This window comes from Ochotona curzoniae, unplaced genomic scaffold (genome assembly GCF_017591425.1).
Source record: "Ochotona curzoniae isolate NIBS_2020 unplaced genomic scaffold, NIBS_Ocur_1.0 scaffold_1037, whole genome shotgun sequence".
Lineage (NCBI taxonomy): Eukaryota > Metazoa > Chordata > Mammalia > Lagomorpha > Ochotonidae > Ochotona > Ochotona curzoniae.
Genome location: NW_024467083.1, coordinates 31,817,496 through 31,828,941, shown reverse-complemented (window position 1 = coordinate 31,828,941; position 11,446 = coordinate 31,817,496). Strand labels below are relative to the sequence as shown.

General features: G+C 41.5%; 1 pseudogene; it reads right to left on the bottom strand.

Annotated features, from left to right (window-relative positions):
• Nucleotides 1-620: 620 nt before the first annotated feature.
• LOC121168749 lies at nt 621-1,772 on the bottom strand (annotated as a pseudogene).
• Between the last annotated feature and the right edge of the window lie 9,674 nt (nt 1,773-11,446).

Below are 11,446 nucleotides of genomic sequence, written 5' to 3'. Positions count from 1 at the left end.
TGCTGGCTCTTTATTTGTCTGTTTTTCTCTTGATGAGACTGGGTTACGAAACTTAGTGAGAAAAAGCCAGGAAGTAAAGTGCCTTTTTCATACATGATGACCTGGGTATATACACTCTGTCCCAAGTACAGAGAGAAAGGCTCTTCCTCATGGGAAAAGGTGAAGAGAGGTAGGTGTCTCAGAGAGCCCGGCCCTGACAGGTGTCATTTTTATCCCGGGTTAGTAGAGATTCATCTAGGTGGACAGGTCAGGTCTGCTTTTGCTCATCTGATTGGTCACTGGAGTTGGGTTCTGAAATCTAAGTCTGCAGGTGATATTAGCTCCTTTGGCAGCAGGAACCTCCACAAGGAGGCCACGCTGCTCTGGCTTGCCTCTGCTGTCTCTGATTATTCTCTTCTAATCACACTCTCTTCTCACCTGATTGGAATCTAAGATCACCGAGGACTCTTCTCTTACCCCTCTACATTTTCATTGATTGTCTCTCTCTTTTTTAATTTCACAAAATATTTATTTTTGTTAAAAAAATAAAAGACAATACTATTTCACTCTCACAAGACTCACATGAAAACAAAAACAGAAAAACACAATCAAACGAAAGTAAAGTTGTTCTCAGCATCTGTTTACTTCTGGCCTCTCCTCGGTTTTGAACAGGTTGGCATGGTCTCCTCTGCCTGCGTGTTTGAGCACTCTGTGTCTTCGATGCTGGATGCTGTACGCTCTTTCACTTCTTTCTCCTTGTCATTGGCTTTGCTTCCCTATCTCTGTTCTCCACAACACTGTGGTCCAGTTTGCCATCATCCTTACTTCCTATAGCTTTTAGTCCTTAAAAAAGAACATCTTGTAGATTTTGATAAAGAGGTTTTTCAGTATAGATCAGTAATTTCATTTTTTCCAAGTACTTAGCAATATCACCTTTTTTTTTTCTTATCTCAGGAAAACATTTGTCTATCAAACCTGTAATATTTTCTCCGTGCATAATTTTGGAATCTCTAACATAGTTTGGATCTTTTGAATTATCCTCCCAAGGAAAATGGCCATTGAGCTATTGGGTCATGCATTAACCAAGGATTTCCAAATCATCACATCTCGATGGGTCCACACCCTTGTGTGCGTAGCTACTGGTTATCTCCAGGTGACACCTCTTGGGATCCTCCTTGCATCCTTTATGGACTCCTTCTGGGCAGTACTGAGAAGCAAGGCCATATCAGGCACACCTGGTTAGGATTGTTGCAGCTCAGGAGGAGATTTGAGGCCTTGATATTGCCATGCACATACTCATGCTTGTGAATATATTCCAGAATTTCCAGAATTCTTAAGCTTAACAAGACAGTTTTCCAAGCAAACCTTCTAGCAATTGCATCACATATTTTCTGAAATTCACTCCCAAAGTGATCCGTTATCATAAACCTGTAGCTTTTTCCAGTTTTACTGTGCAGATCATACCCAGGCATTTCAGTTTGTAGTTACGAATCCATTCCTGAATTTGCTCTGGCTTTGCAGCTTGTTGGTAGAACTTTAGTTCAGTAGAAAAAGGCCCATCATCACTGGGTTCCACTTGCATAACATAAAGTGCATTATTGCCAACTGATTCTGAAGCATTTCTAACAGCAAGGTCAATACAACCAAAGCCACCCTGGCCAGTGGGTAGCCCTATCTGCCATTCCTTCTTTGACAAATCAGTCATGACCTCCCCAGCTGCAAACTGTTCTACAAGAAAGATATCTTTTGGCAGGGCCTTGTCTTCCAGCCTGAGCTGCTTTCCCACGAAGCATTTTTACCCAAGCTGCTGGCCCATCTGCCTCCTGCACAGTACGATCTTACCGCTACTCTTGTTGACTCCTTTCTCATCTGTTGTTACAGTTTTGATCACCTCCATCTGTTGATAATGCTTTGTTCCACGGATCTTTATCTGGCTAAGAACCCTCTCTGAGCTTTGGATCCTGGGCTCTGTTATGGCTATCCCTGCTTTTTCCTACACAGCAGGGATTGTGCCTACTTTCTCTGAAGGCTTTTCCAAACCAGAAAGCTCCATGTCACTCACTCTTCCTTTTTCTCATCTCCATCCAACGTGGGAGGCAGCCCTGTTACCAGTTCAGCTCTCGTACTCTGGATCTCTGGAGCCAAATCCAAGCCTCTGTCCCACCTGCAGGTGGAGTGTGCAGGTGTACAATTTACACGGATTCTGTGAAGACCAAGTGAATAGTGCAGATGAGGTGTCTAGCAGCAATTGGGAGCCTGATGGGCCCCAACACCCACGAACTCTTATTTACAACCCGTTAGCTGCAAATCTAAAGATTTGAAGATCAGAATGTCTCCTGATTACAATGACTCCTTTTTCCCTCCTTTTCCCCCGTCATGGCTTGTGTTGATGTTCTCATCATTTTTACCCAGTGTATTCCCTATCACATTATTGGTCTTTCTTGTTTCATACTGATTATGTTGTCACTTTCTAAAAAAAAAAAATAACAATCAAGCATGTGAATAAAGTAGGTCTGATCCATCAAGTCTCTGTGTCCCTGCTACCACAGGGTGTGATGGACTCTCCTTGCTTTGGTACACTGGGCCCCTCGCCTCTGCACTGAGACCTCCTTTGCTGCCTCATTCTTCGTCCGTTTTTGTCTCCTCACTCAACCACCACATGTGTTCCCTGGAGACATCAGTGTGAGTTGATGCTGGGCCCACAGAGAAGCCTACCAGTGATGCACTGGTCCATTCAGCCCCAGCACCAGCATCCCTGCTTGTTGGCCCTTTCTCAGTTTTCCAAGGTCCAGATCCCTAGTTAGAGACCACGTGTGGACATTTGAGCTTATTTTTATTTCTCAGTTCTGAGGTGATGAGCTTTGTGGATGCCAAGTTTGGTTTCTGAGATGTACTTTAGGCTCTTAGGGTGACCACTGGACATCTGTCAGGTGGTTAATGAACTGGTAGAATTATTGAACCCCAGAACTTGTGCTCTGGAAGGGCTAGGACCCGTTTGTTGCTTACATGTGTATCTTGAGGGTCTATTTCAGTTTTGGAATGTGAGTAGTTTCTTAACAGTTTGTGTGAGTTGCCTAATAGTTTGGGAAAGTGAGAGGTAAATTTCATCACTGATAAGGGCGGGGGGGAATCTCTCAGGAGAATATTGTCTCTATCAGCCTAGAGAGTGAGGGGTTCAGGCTGAGTTATGTCCCTGCAGGGGAACTAGGAATCTCTTCTGGTACTTGAAATAAACAGCATTAAAAATAGAATACATACATCTGTGTATATACTTGGTGTTCTTGCATGGAGTAGTGACTCTGTCTAAACCAGAATTTCTCCATCTGTATCTATAATACAGTTGCTATAGATTATCTGCTCTGTCTTGTGTAATGATGGGGTAATAGTATTTTTGATAGTAGGAATTGTTTGTTCCTCTGAATACTATGGAATTTTCTTAAGAAGAGTGCAAACATTGCTTCTTTTAATATTTTGTTATTTTCTTTAAGATGAAGTGACTTATCAGGTGGTCCTTGGCACAGTGGTTATGTTGTCACATGGGAAGTCCAGATCTGATGTCTGAGTCCCTGGTTCTTGTACCAGCTATTCTGTTTCTCATCTACCTTCCTGCTAATGGACAGGAAGGCAGTGGTGGGAAACAGTTGGGAGATGGCAGATGACAGCTGATGTGGCTCAAGCGTTTGAATCCCTGCCAACCACCCGGGAGACCAGATTAAGTTCCTGGATCCTGGTTCCAGTCTGGCCCAACCCTGATTGTTACAGGCATTTTGGGAGTGAACCAGGGAATGGAAGATCCTTGACTGTCTGTCTCTGTGTGTTTCTTTCTTCTCTCTCTCTCTCTTCCTTTCCTGCCTCCCTGTCTCTCTGCTTTTGAAAGAAAAAGAAAATAAACAAATAAGAATTTGATGAAGATTAAGTAATTTTAAAAAGGGTGTCACTCCGGCAACTCCCAATAAATACTAATGAGAAAACCAAGGTGCCGCCAAGGTCCACAAACTCAAATCTGCTGACTGCAAACCAGAGCCCTTCCCTCTGCTCTAGGCTATTTATCCACTGTCAATGTCTTTAAGGATATCTGTCTTTTGTGAAAGTTATGACTAAGCCCAGTGACCCCTGTCAGAAAATCCTGACCCCCACAAGGTTGCCTGTAACAGCACAGGGGCTGAAGGAGGGGCTGTGACCACTGACTTGCAATGTCGCTGCTCACCAGCAGGGAGCAGGTGAAATCTGTCTCCACCGCGGGGAAGCAGGTGGCACCTGCACATTCTGAATCTGAAACCCTGAGGTAGATTGGGACCGTAAAACAGCAAGGATGACTTCCTTTCATCTAGTCGGGAATTGCAGCTGTGAACTCCACAGTGGCTGTGTGAGGTGGGCTTAGGCACTACCATTTTGCCAGACACCTCCTGGGTTGAGTGACCTGTCTAAGGGCGAGCCTTGGAGATTCTGTGCCTCCACATCTGGTCATTTTACCGTACCTCTTGTAATTCACTTTGGCACTTCACATTGATTCTTTACATCTGTTTATAAATGATGTTTCCACATACTCAGTTCTACCTGCTATTGAACTGCAGCCCACCAAAGAATTGCCTAGCTCCATAAAAGATTTCCAATGACAGGAAACTCATCATTTCCAATCGCTTTTTTTTTTTTTCTGGGATAGAGAGAATGACTTTGAAGGGAAGTGCCCATGGCTGTTTTTCCTGGAGAAGACCAAAACATTGAAGATGGCATTTTATTTATTCAATTATCAAACACACATGTCTGACATTTACCAAGTCGTCACTAAATACATTCCCTAGTCTTCTTGGACTGCCATCCTGGATAACACAGGCTGGATGGCCCGAACAGTAGATGCTTATTTTGTGAGTTATTAATTCAGCGGAGGAAGCAGTGACTTAAAATATGTGACTTTAATATGATTTCCCACCTAGGAACCTACTGTAATTTCATCCCAATGTAACAATGTTGAGAAGCTGATCCAAAGCCAGGAGCTAGGCATTTCTTCTGGGTCTCCTATGTGAGTCCAGAGTCCCAAGGCTTTGGACCATCATCAACTGCTTTCCCAGGCCACAAGCAGGGAGTTGGGAGGGAAGTGGAGCAGCTGGCATATGAGTCAGTGCCCATATGGGCTTCCGGTGTATATGAGGTGAGGATTTAGCCACTGAGCTACCAGACTAGGCCCTACCATTCCCCTCACTCTCTCTGTAAGTTATTTTATGATGCAGTTCTACAGGATCTGGGATTTCCCCCTCTGCAAATCTCTTCTGCCCCTACTGATTTCCCCTCTAGTATCACAGTGGGTGGTCCTTCATGAGCATTCATAAGTGCACCATTCTGTTATTGAAGTGTTTCCTGACATTGTAGGCATGGACAAACGTCAGAGTCCAACATCCTACTGTCAGGATATTTTCAACAGTTTCACTGGAACTCCATCTTTGCACAGAGACATAGTGCACTGTCTCCACATCTGGACATACACTTCTATTGTACACCCCCTTACATGTAAAACACAGTTCACACCAGGAGAAAACTAGAAAACTAATATCATGTTCTTTCAGGAAATCTTGACTCACCAAATACTTTCTGGCTTGTTCTAGGAGATCAACATGATCTTGCTCTCAGAACCCAGTAAGTCTAGAAAAAATAACTTTATAGAAATATTCTTATTAATGCAGGTAAAAAACATTTGATAAATATATAATAACATGAGTGAAAAAAGTAAAATTAAAGTATGAATGATAAAATTGTTTTCTTTCTCCTTATGTTGGACCATAGAGTTGTGTGTTTTTATATTTTCGTGATGATAACTTTGAAATTTGAAATTCCTTAGCATTTCATGGAGGGATGGTCTTGTGGCAATGAATCCTTCCATGTCTGTGGGCTGCAGGAAAAATTCCCTAAGACCTCCAGGGACTGACCTGTTCCAGGAGGCCTGCCGAACTGCCTCCAAGAGTTAAAGGATGAGTGAAGCTGAGTGTCTGCTTCTCAGGGCATCAGTGGACCAAGCTTCTGAGAACAGAGAACAGATTGCTCAACAGCTTCTTGGGGCCCCAGCAGGTTGGGTAGGACTGCTTGATTGATCCTAGGGGCCCTCAGCAGGTTGAACCACTTAGGAAAACCAGATTGGCTGCTTTTTGGGGTAGTGGGTACCTGCTGGTTGTTACTGGCAGTAGGAGTGTGGATATGTTTTCTGCAAGCCTCCGCAGGCTGAGCTACTAAAGGTGTGTGCCACCCAGCTTCCTTCCAGGGTTATAAAAGAGTGGGATGGGGCCTCTTGGCTGATGTGCAGGCTGAATATCCCACATGTGTGCAGGGTCCCAAGGCTTTGGGTCATCCTCGACTGCTTTCTCAGGCCACAAGCTGGGAGCCTGATGAAAAGTTGAGCAGCCATGACATGGACTGGAGCCCATATGGGATCCTAATGCTTGTTAGGTAAGGATTTAGCCATTCAACCATTGCACTGGGCCCTTGATTACTGTGTTTTTTTTTTTTAAATAAAGATTCATTTATTTGAATGAGGAGAGAAATAAAAGGCACTCAAACTGTGAAGACAATATAGTAATGGAACATAATAGTTCTTGTATTTACGACCAATTGATTTTTGATAAATACATTTAAAAATCACACAGAGAAAAGACACTCTCTTTAATAAACAATGATGGTACAACTGTATACCTACATGCTGAAAAATAAAATTACACTTTCATTTCTCATCATTTACAAAAATCAAAATATATTTAATATTTAAATGAAGGACCTGCAACAGCAAGACTTACACTAGAAGACCACTTGGGGAAAATTTTTATGACATTGATCAGGGTAATGACTTTTTAATTTTTTGGATATGAACCCAAATGTACCAGCAGCAAACACAACATAGACAAGTGAGATTACATGAAATTTAAAAAAAAAATGCCTGCCTGGCTAAACAGAGTGAAAACATAGAGAATGGGAGATAATATTTACAACCATACATTTAATATGGTTTTAGTATCTCAAAATCTCAAACTGAAATTATTTTCAGGAAAATGAGCATGTCAGTAAAAATGGCCAAGATATCCGAATAGACAGTTCTCAAAAGTAGACAAAAATGGGCAACACATATATGGAAAAAACACTCAAAGTTTCTAATGGGTTTTTAGGACAACAAAGCAAGAAGTCTGAGATTTGCTTCCTCCTTCACCGGGAAGACTTGGAGCAGCTATAGCTGCAGGTGGGTTCCAAAGGAAGAACAGGAGTCACCTCAATGCAGTCAGCAGGAGAACATGGTGAAGCACTAAGACCAAACATTGTAGCATGGAGTGAGAAAAAGGCCAACTTGCCACTGAATCCCTGGTGTGACAGTCCCACCCTCTCCGCAGAAGCTGCTAGGATTCTAAACTCTCCTGCAACTCTGGCATGGGATCCCTTTGCCTCACACAGATCTGCACTTGATTCATGGTGAGTGATCTGGGAGTCTTGCTCTGCTGTCCCAGAGCCAAAGCTACTCTTGTGGATCTAGTATTCTTTGCACACAGCCTGTGGTGGACCTGCCTCTCCTACCAAGCATGAGTGGTATTCTTGGGGTGCTGGAGTGGGGCAGTGACTTGGAGTCCAGGACTCCCAGTCTATTTCTGGTGCTAATGTTGCTCTCACAACTCCAGCTTCTGACTTGAGTAATGGCAGGGAATCTGAGTGCCAGTCCTACTAACAGCACCAGCAGAACCTGCTTCCACTACCTGAAAAGATCCCGACTTCAGTCCCTCCCTTGGGAAATGACTGGAAACTTATGACAGGGATTCCAGCAACTGCACAAGGTCCTAGGAGCACCCCAGATCTCTACTATCATTACCATCAAATATATACACACACGTATGCATACATATATTTATATGTACATGATCTCGTTCTCATATATGTATATCTATGTAATACAGCTTCCCTATATATTATTATATAATGTATAATAATTAACACTGTTTTGTGATTCCAAACAGAACTAAACACAAAGTAGTCTATCAAACTTATATGCAAAGGCACATCTTGTGTTAATTGTCTCCAATCCATGAAACATACCCTACAAAAGAAGCATAAATCATTGCTATATCTAATGGGCACAGATTGCTGTAGGAATGCAAAAAATATATAAAAAAGCAAGAAAATATAATGTTACAAAAGAAGCACAATGACTCTTTAGTGTCAGACAAGGAAGAAAGAGAGACTGAGGAACTGCCTAATGAAGTCTAAAGAATGATTACAAGGGCCTGGCATGGTAGCCTAGCAGCTAAAGTTCTGGTCTTGCATGTACCGGGATCCCATATGGGCACAGGTTCATGTCCTGGCAGCCCCACTTCCCATCCAGTTCCCTGCTTGTGGCCTGGGAAAGCACTAGAGCATGGCCCAAAGCCTTGGGACCCTGCTCCTGCATGGGAGATGTGGAAGAAGCTCTTGACTCCTGGCTTTTGATCAGCTTAGCTCCACCCATTGTGGCAGGTGGGAGAGTCAATCAGTGGGCAGAAGATCTTCCTCTTTGTCTCTTCTCTCTGTATATCTCACTTTCCAATAAAGATAAATAATTAAAAAAAAACAATGGCTAGAAGGTGAGCCTGAGGGATATTAAACAACGCAGACACCACCAAGTTACACACAGACACAAAAGATTAATACCAATTCTGAAATGATTCCTAGTAGTTGAAAGAGAAGGAGCTCTTCCAAATTCATTTCACGAATCCAGCAATATTTTGTCAAAATCAGACAAATGTACAAAACAAAACAAAACAAAACAAAACCCTATAGACAAATATCTCTGATGAATCTAGGTGCAAAACAATTCCCAAACATACTAGCAATTTGAATGTAGTAACATATCCTAAAGATCATTCAGTTGACTCAGTGAGATTTATGCAAATGATGCAAGAATTGTTCAACCTACAGAGCTCAATAATTGTAATTTTACATCATGTCAGCAAAATAGAGGATAAAAATCGTGTGATCATCTCAACACATGCAGAGATGGCACTAGTACCATGCTGCTGCTACTTGTGATGCCAGAATCCCATCTGGGCTCCAGTATGAGTCCCAGCTGCTCCACTTCTGATGCAGCTTCCTGCAAATGGCCTGGGAAAGCCAGTGGACGGTGGCCCAAGTGGGAGTCCTGAAAGAAGCTCCTGGCTCCTGGCTTTGACCTGGCCCAGCCCCTAGTATTGTGGCCATTTGAGTTGTGAACCAGCAGAGGGAAGATCTCTTTATCTCTCCTTCTCTCTCCCTGAAACTCTGTCTATATATAAATATATATACTTGCAAATCTTTATATATCTCCATAAAGATAAAGAAATCGTTATATATAATATATTTATATACTATTATATATTATATATAGAAAATATTTTATAAAAGAAAATATCTTTTTTATTAGAAAACCAAACAGATGAAACACAGAAAAAGTATATCTCAACAGAATAAGGCCATACATCAGATACTCACAGACATCATTCTGAATGAGGAAAAGCTGGAAGTATTTCTACCAAGATCTGAATCAGACAAGAATGGCCAGTCTTTTCATTCTTAATAAATGTAGTTCTGGAAATTTTACCCAAAGCCATTAGGCAAGAAAAAATAATAAAAGGTGAAACGAATAGGAAAAGAAGTCAAATGATCTCTTTATGTATATAATATCATTTTATACATAGGAAAAGCAAAGGTCTTCACAAGAGACCATTAAAATAACAGATAAATGCAGCAAAGCTACAAGACATAAAACCACGAGCCACACAAAACAAGCAGTGAGTTATATACCAACAAGTTCTTGCTGGGGAAGAACTTAGGAGAGTTATTTATAATAGATACAAAATATTAAGCATATTGCGATAAATTTATCCAAAAATGTGGAAGTTCTCTGCAATGAATGTTATAGACCAGTGGAAGAAATTGAAGAATATAAGAAGTGGAAAGACAACTCAATGTTCATGAACTGCAAAATTTAATATTGTCAAAATGGGCATTCTTCCTAAAGCAATTTACAGATTCAATGCAATGTCCATCAAAAGCAAAAGATGTCCTTCACAGAATCAGGGAAAATGATTAAAATTCATATGGAAATAGAAAAGACCTTGAATCACTGAAGAGAACTTGAACAATAAAAATAAAACATCACTTTTGAAAACATATGAGAGGACTATTATAACCCAAGCAACATTGTAATGGCATAAAATAGTTACATAGACTTTTTCAACAGAATGTAAGTTATGGAAATAAATATGTATATATACAACGAGCTTACTTTTGACAGATATTAAAAACATTCCTTGGAGAGTGTCTTCAATGCATGGTATTGGCAAAGCTGGATTTCTACATGCAGAAGTTCTAAATAAGACCCCTTTCTTAAACCCTATACAAAAATAGCTCAGAATGGATCAGGAGTGGGTATTGTGATACAGTAGGTTAACCTTCCACTTGGGATGCCTGCCTGTGCCTGGGATGAGGTCCTACCTCCTCTGCTTGCAATCTAGCTTCCTGCTGATGTGCCTGGAAATCAGAAGATGATAGTTTAAGTACTTGGACCCTGTTACCCAGGTAGGAGATCTAGATGGAGTTCTAGGCTCTTGCCTTTGGCCTGGTCCAGGCCTGATGTTGTGGGCATTAGGAGAATGAATGAGCAGATAGAAAAATCTCTTTCTCATGATGTCTATCAAATATGTATATTAAAAATAAATGAATTTAAAAAATGGATTGAAGATATAAATACATGTGAAAATAGGAAAGTGCTATAGGAAACCAGAGAGGAAACCTTTTAAAACACTGATATAGTGTTTTAAAATACATCTACTCCATGGAATACTACATAACACTTAAAAAAAAAAAAGAATGAAATTCTACCAGTGGCAACAAGATGGTCCCAACTGGAGACCATTATGCTCAGTGATATAAGCCAATCCCAAAAGGACAAACACCCTATGCTTTCTCTGATATAGGGCAACCTTCAAGCAAAAATACAAAACAAATAGATTTACAGGTAAACAAGTATTCTCATAGGTGAATTATGTAATGGAGACTAGCATACCAGAAAGTGAAGATATGTGGCAGCACACATCTCTACTGCTGATAAAAGAATTCCTAATGAAACTGTTATATGTACCCTGATAATATGATACTACATTTTCTACCTTTGTGTATGCCAACAATGCCATACACACTTAAATAGCAGAATGTTACACTTGTAGATGTTACTGAAGGACTATACTACAGTACACCACCTGGGGGAAAATAGTGGGAGGCAGAAAATAGGGAGGGAGAATCAAGAGGGAAGCAGGGGAATCCCCGTACTTACAAAACTGTACCATGTGAGGGGCTGAGCCAAGCTGAGCCAGAGCAACCACTGGCATGCGAATGATCTATGGCTGGGAACAGGCCTGCTGGGGAGCTAAGGGGACACCCTAACTGGGTTGAGGTTCCCACCAAGGGGTGCGTGGGCTGGAATGGAGGCTGC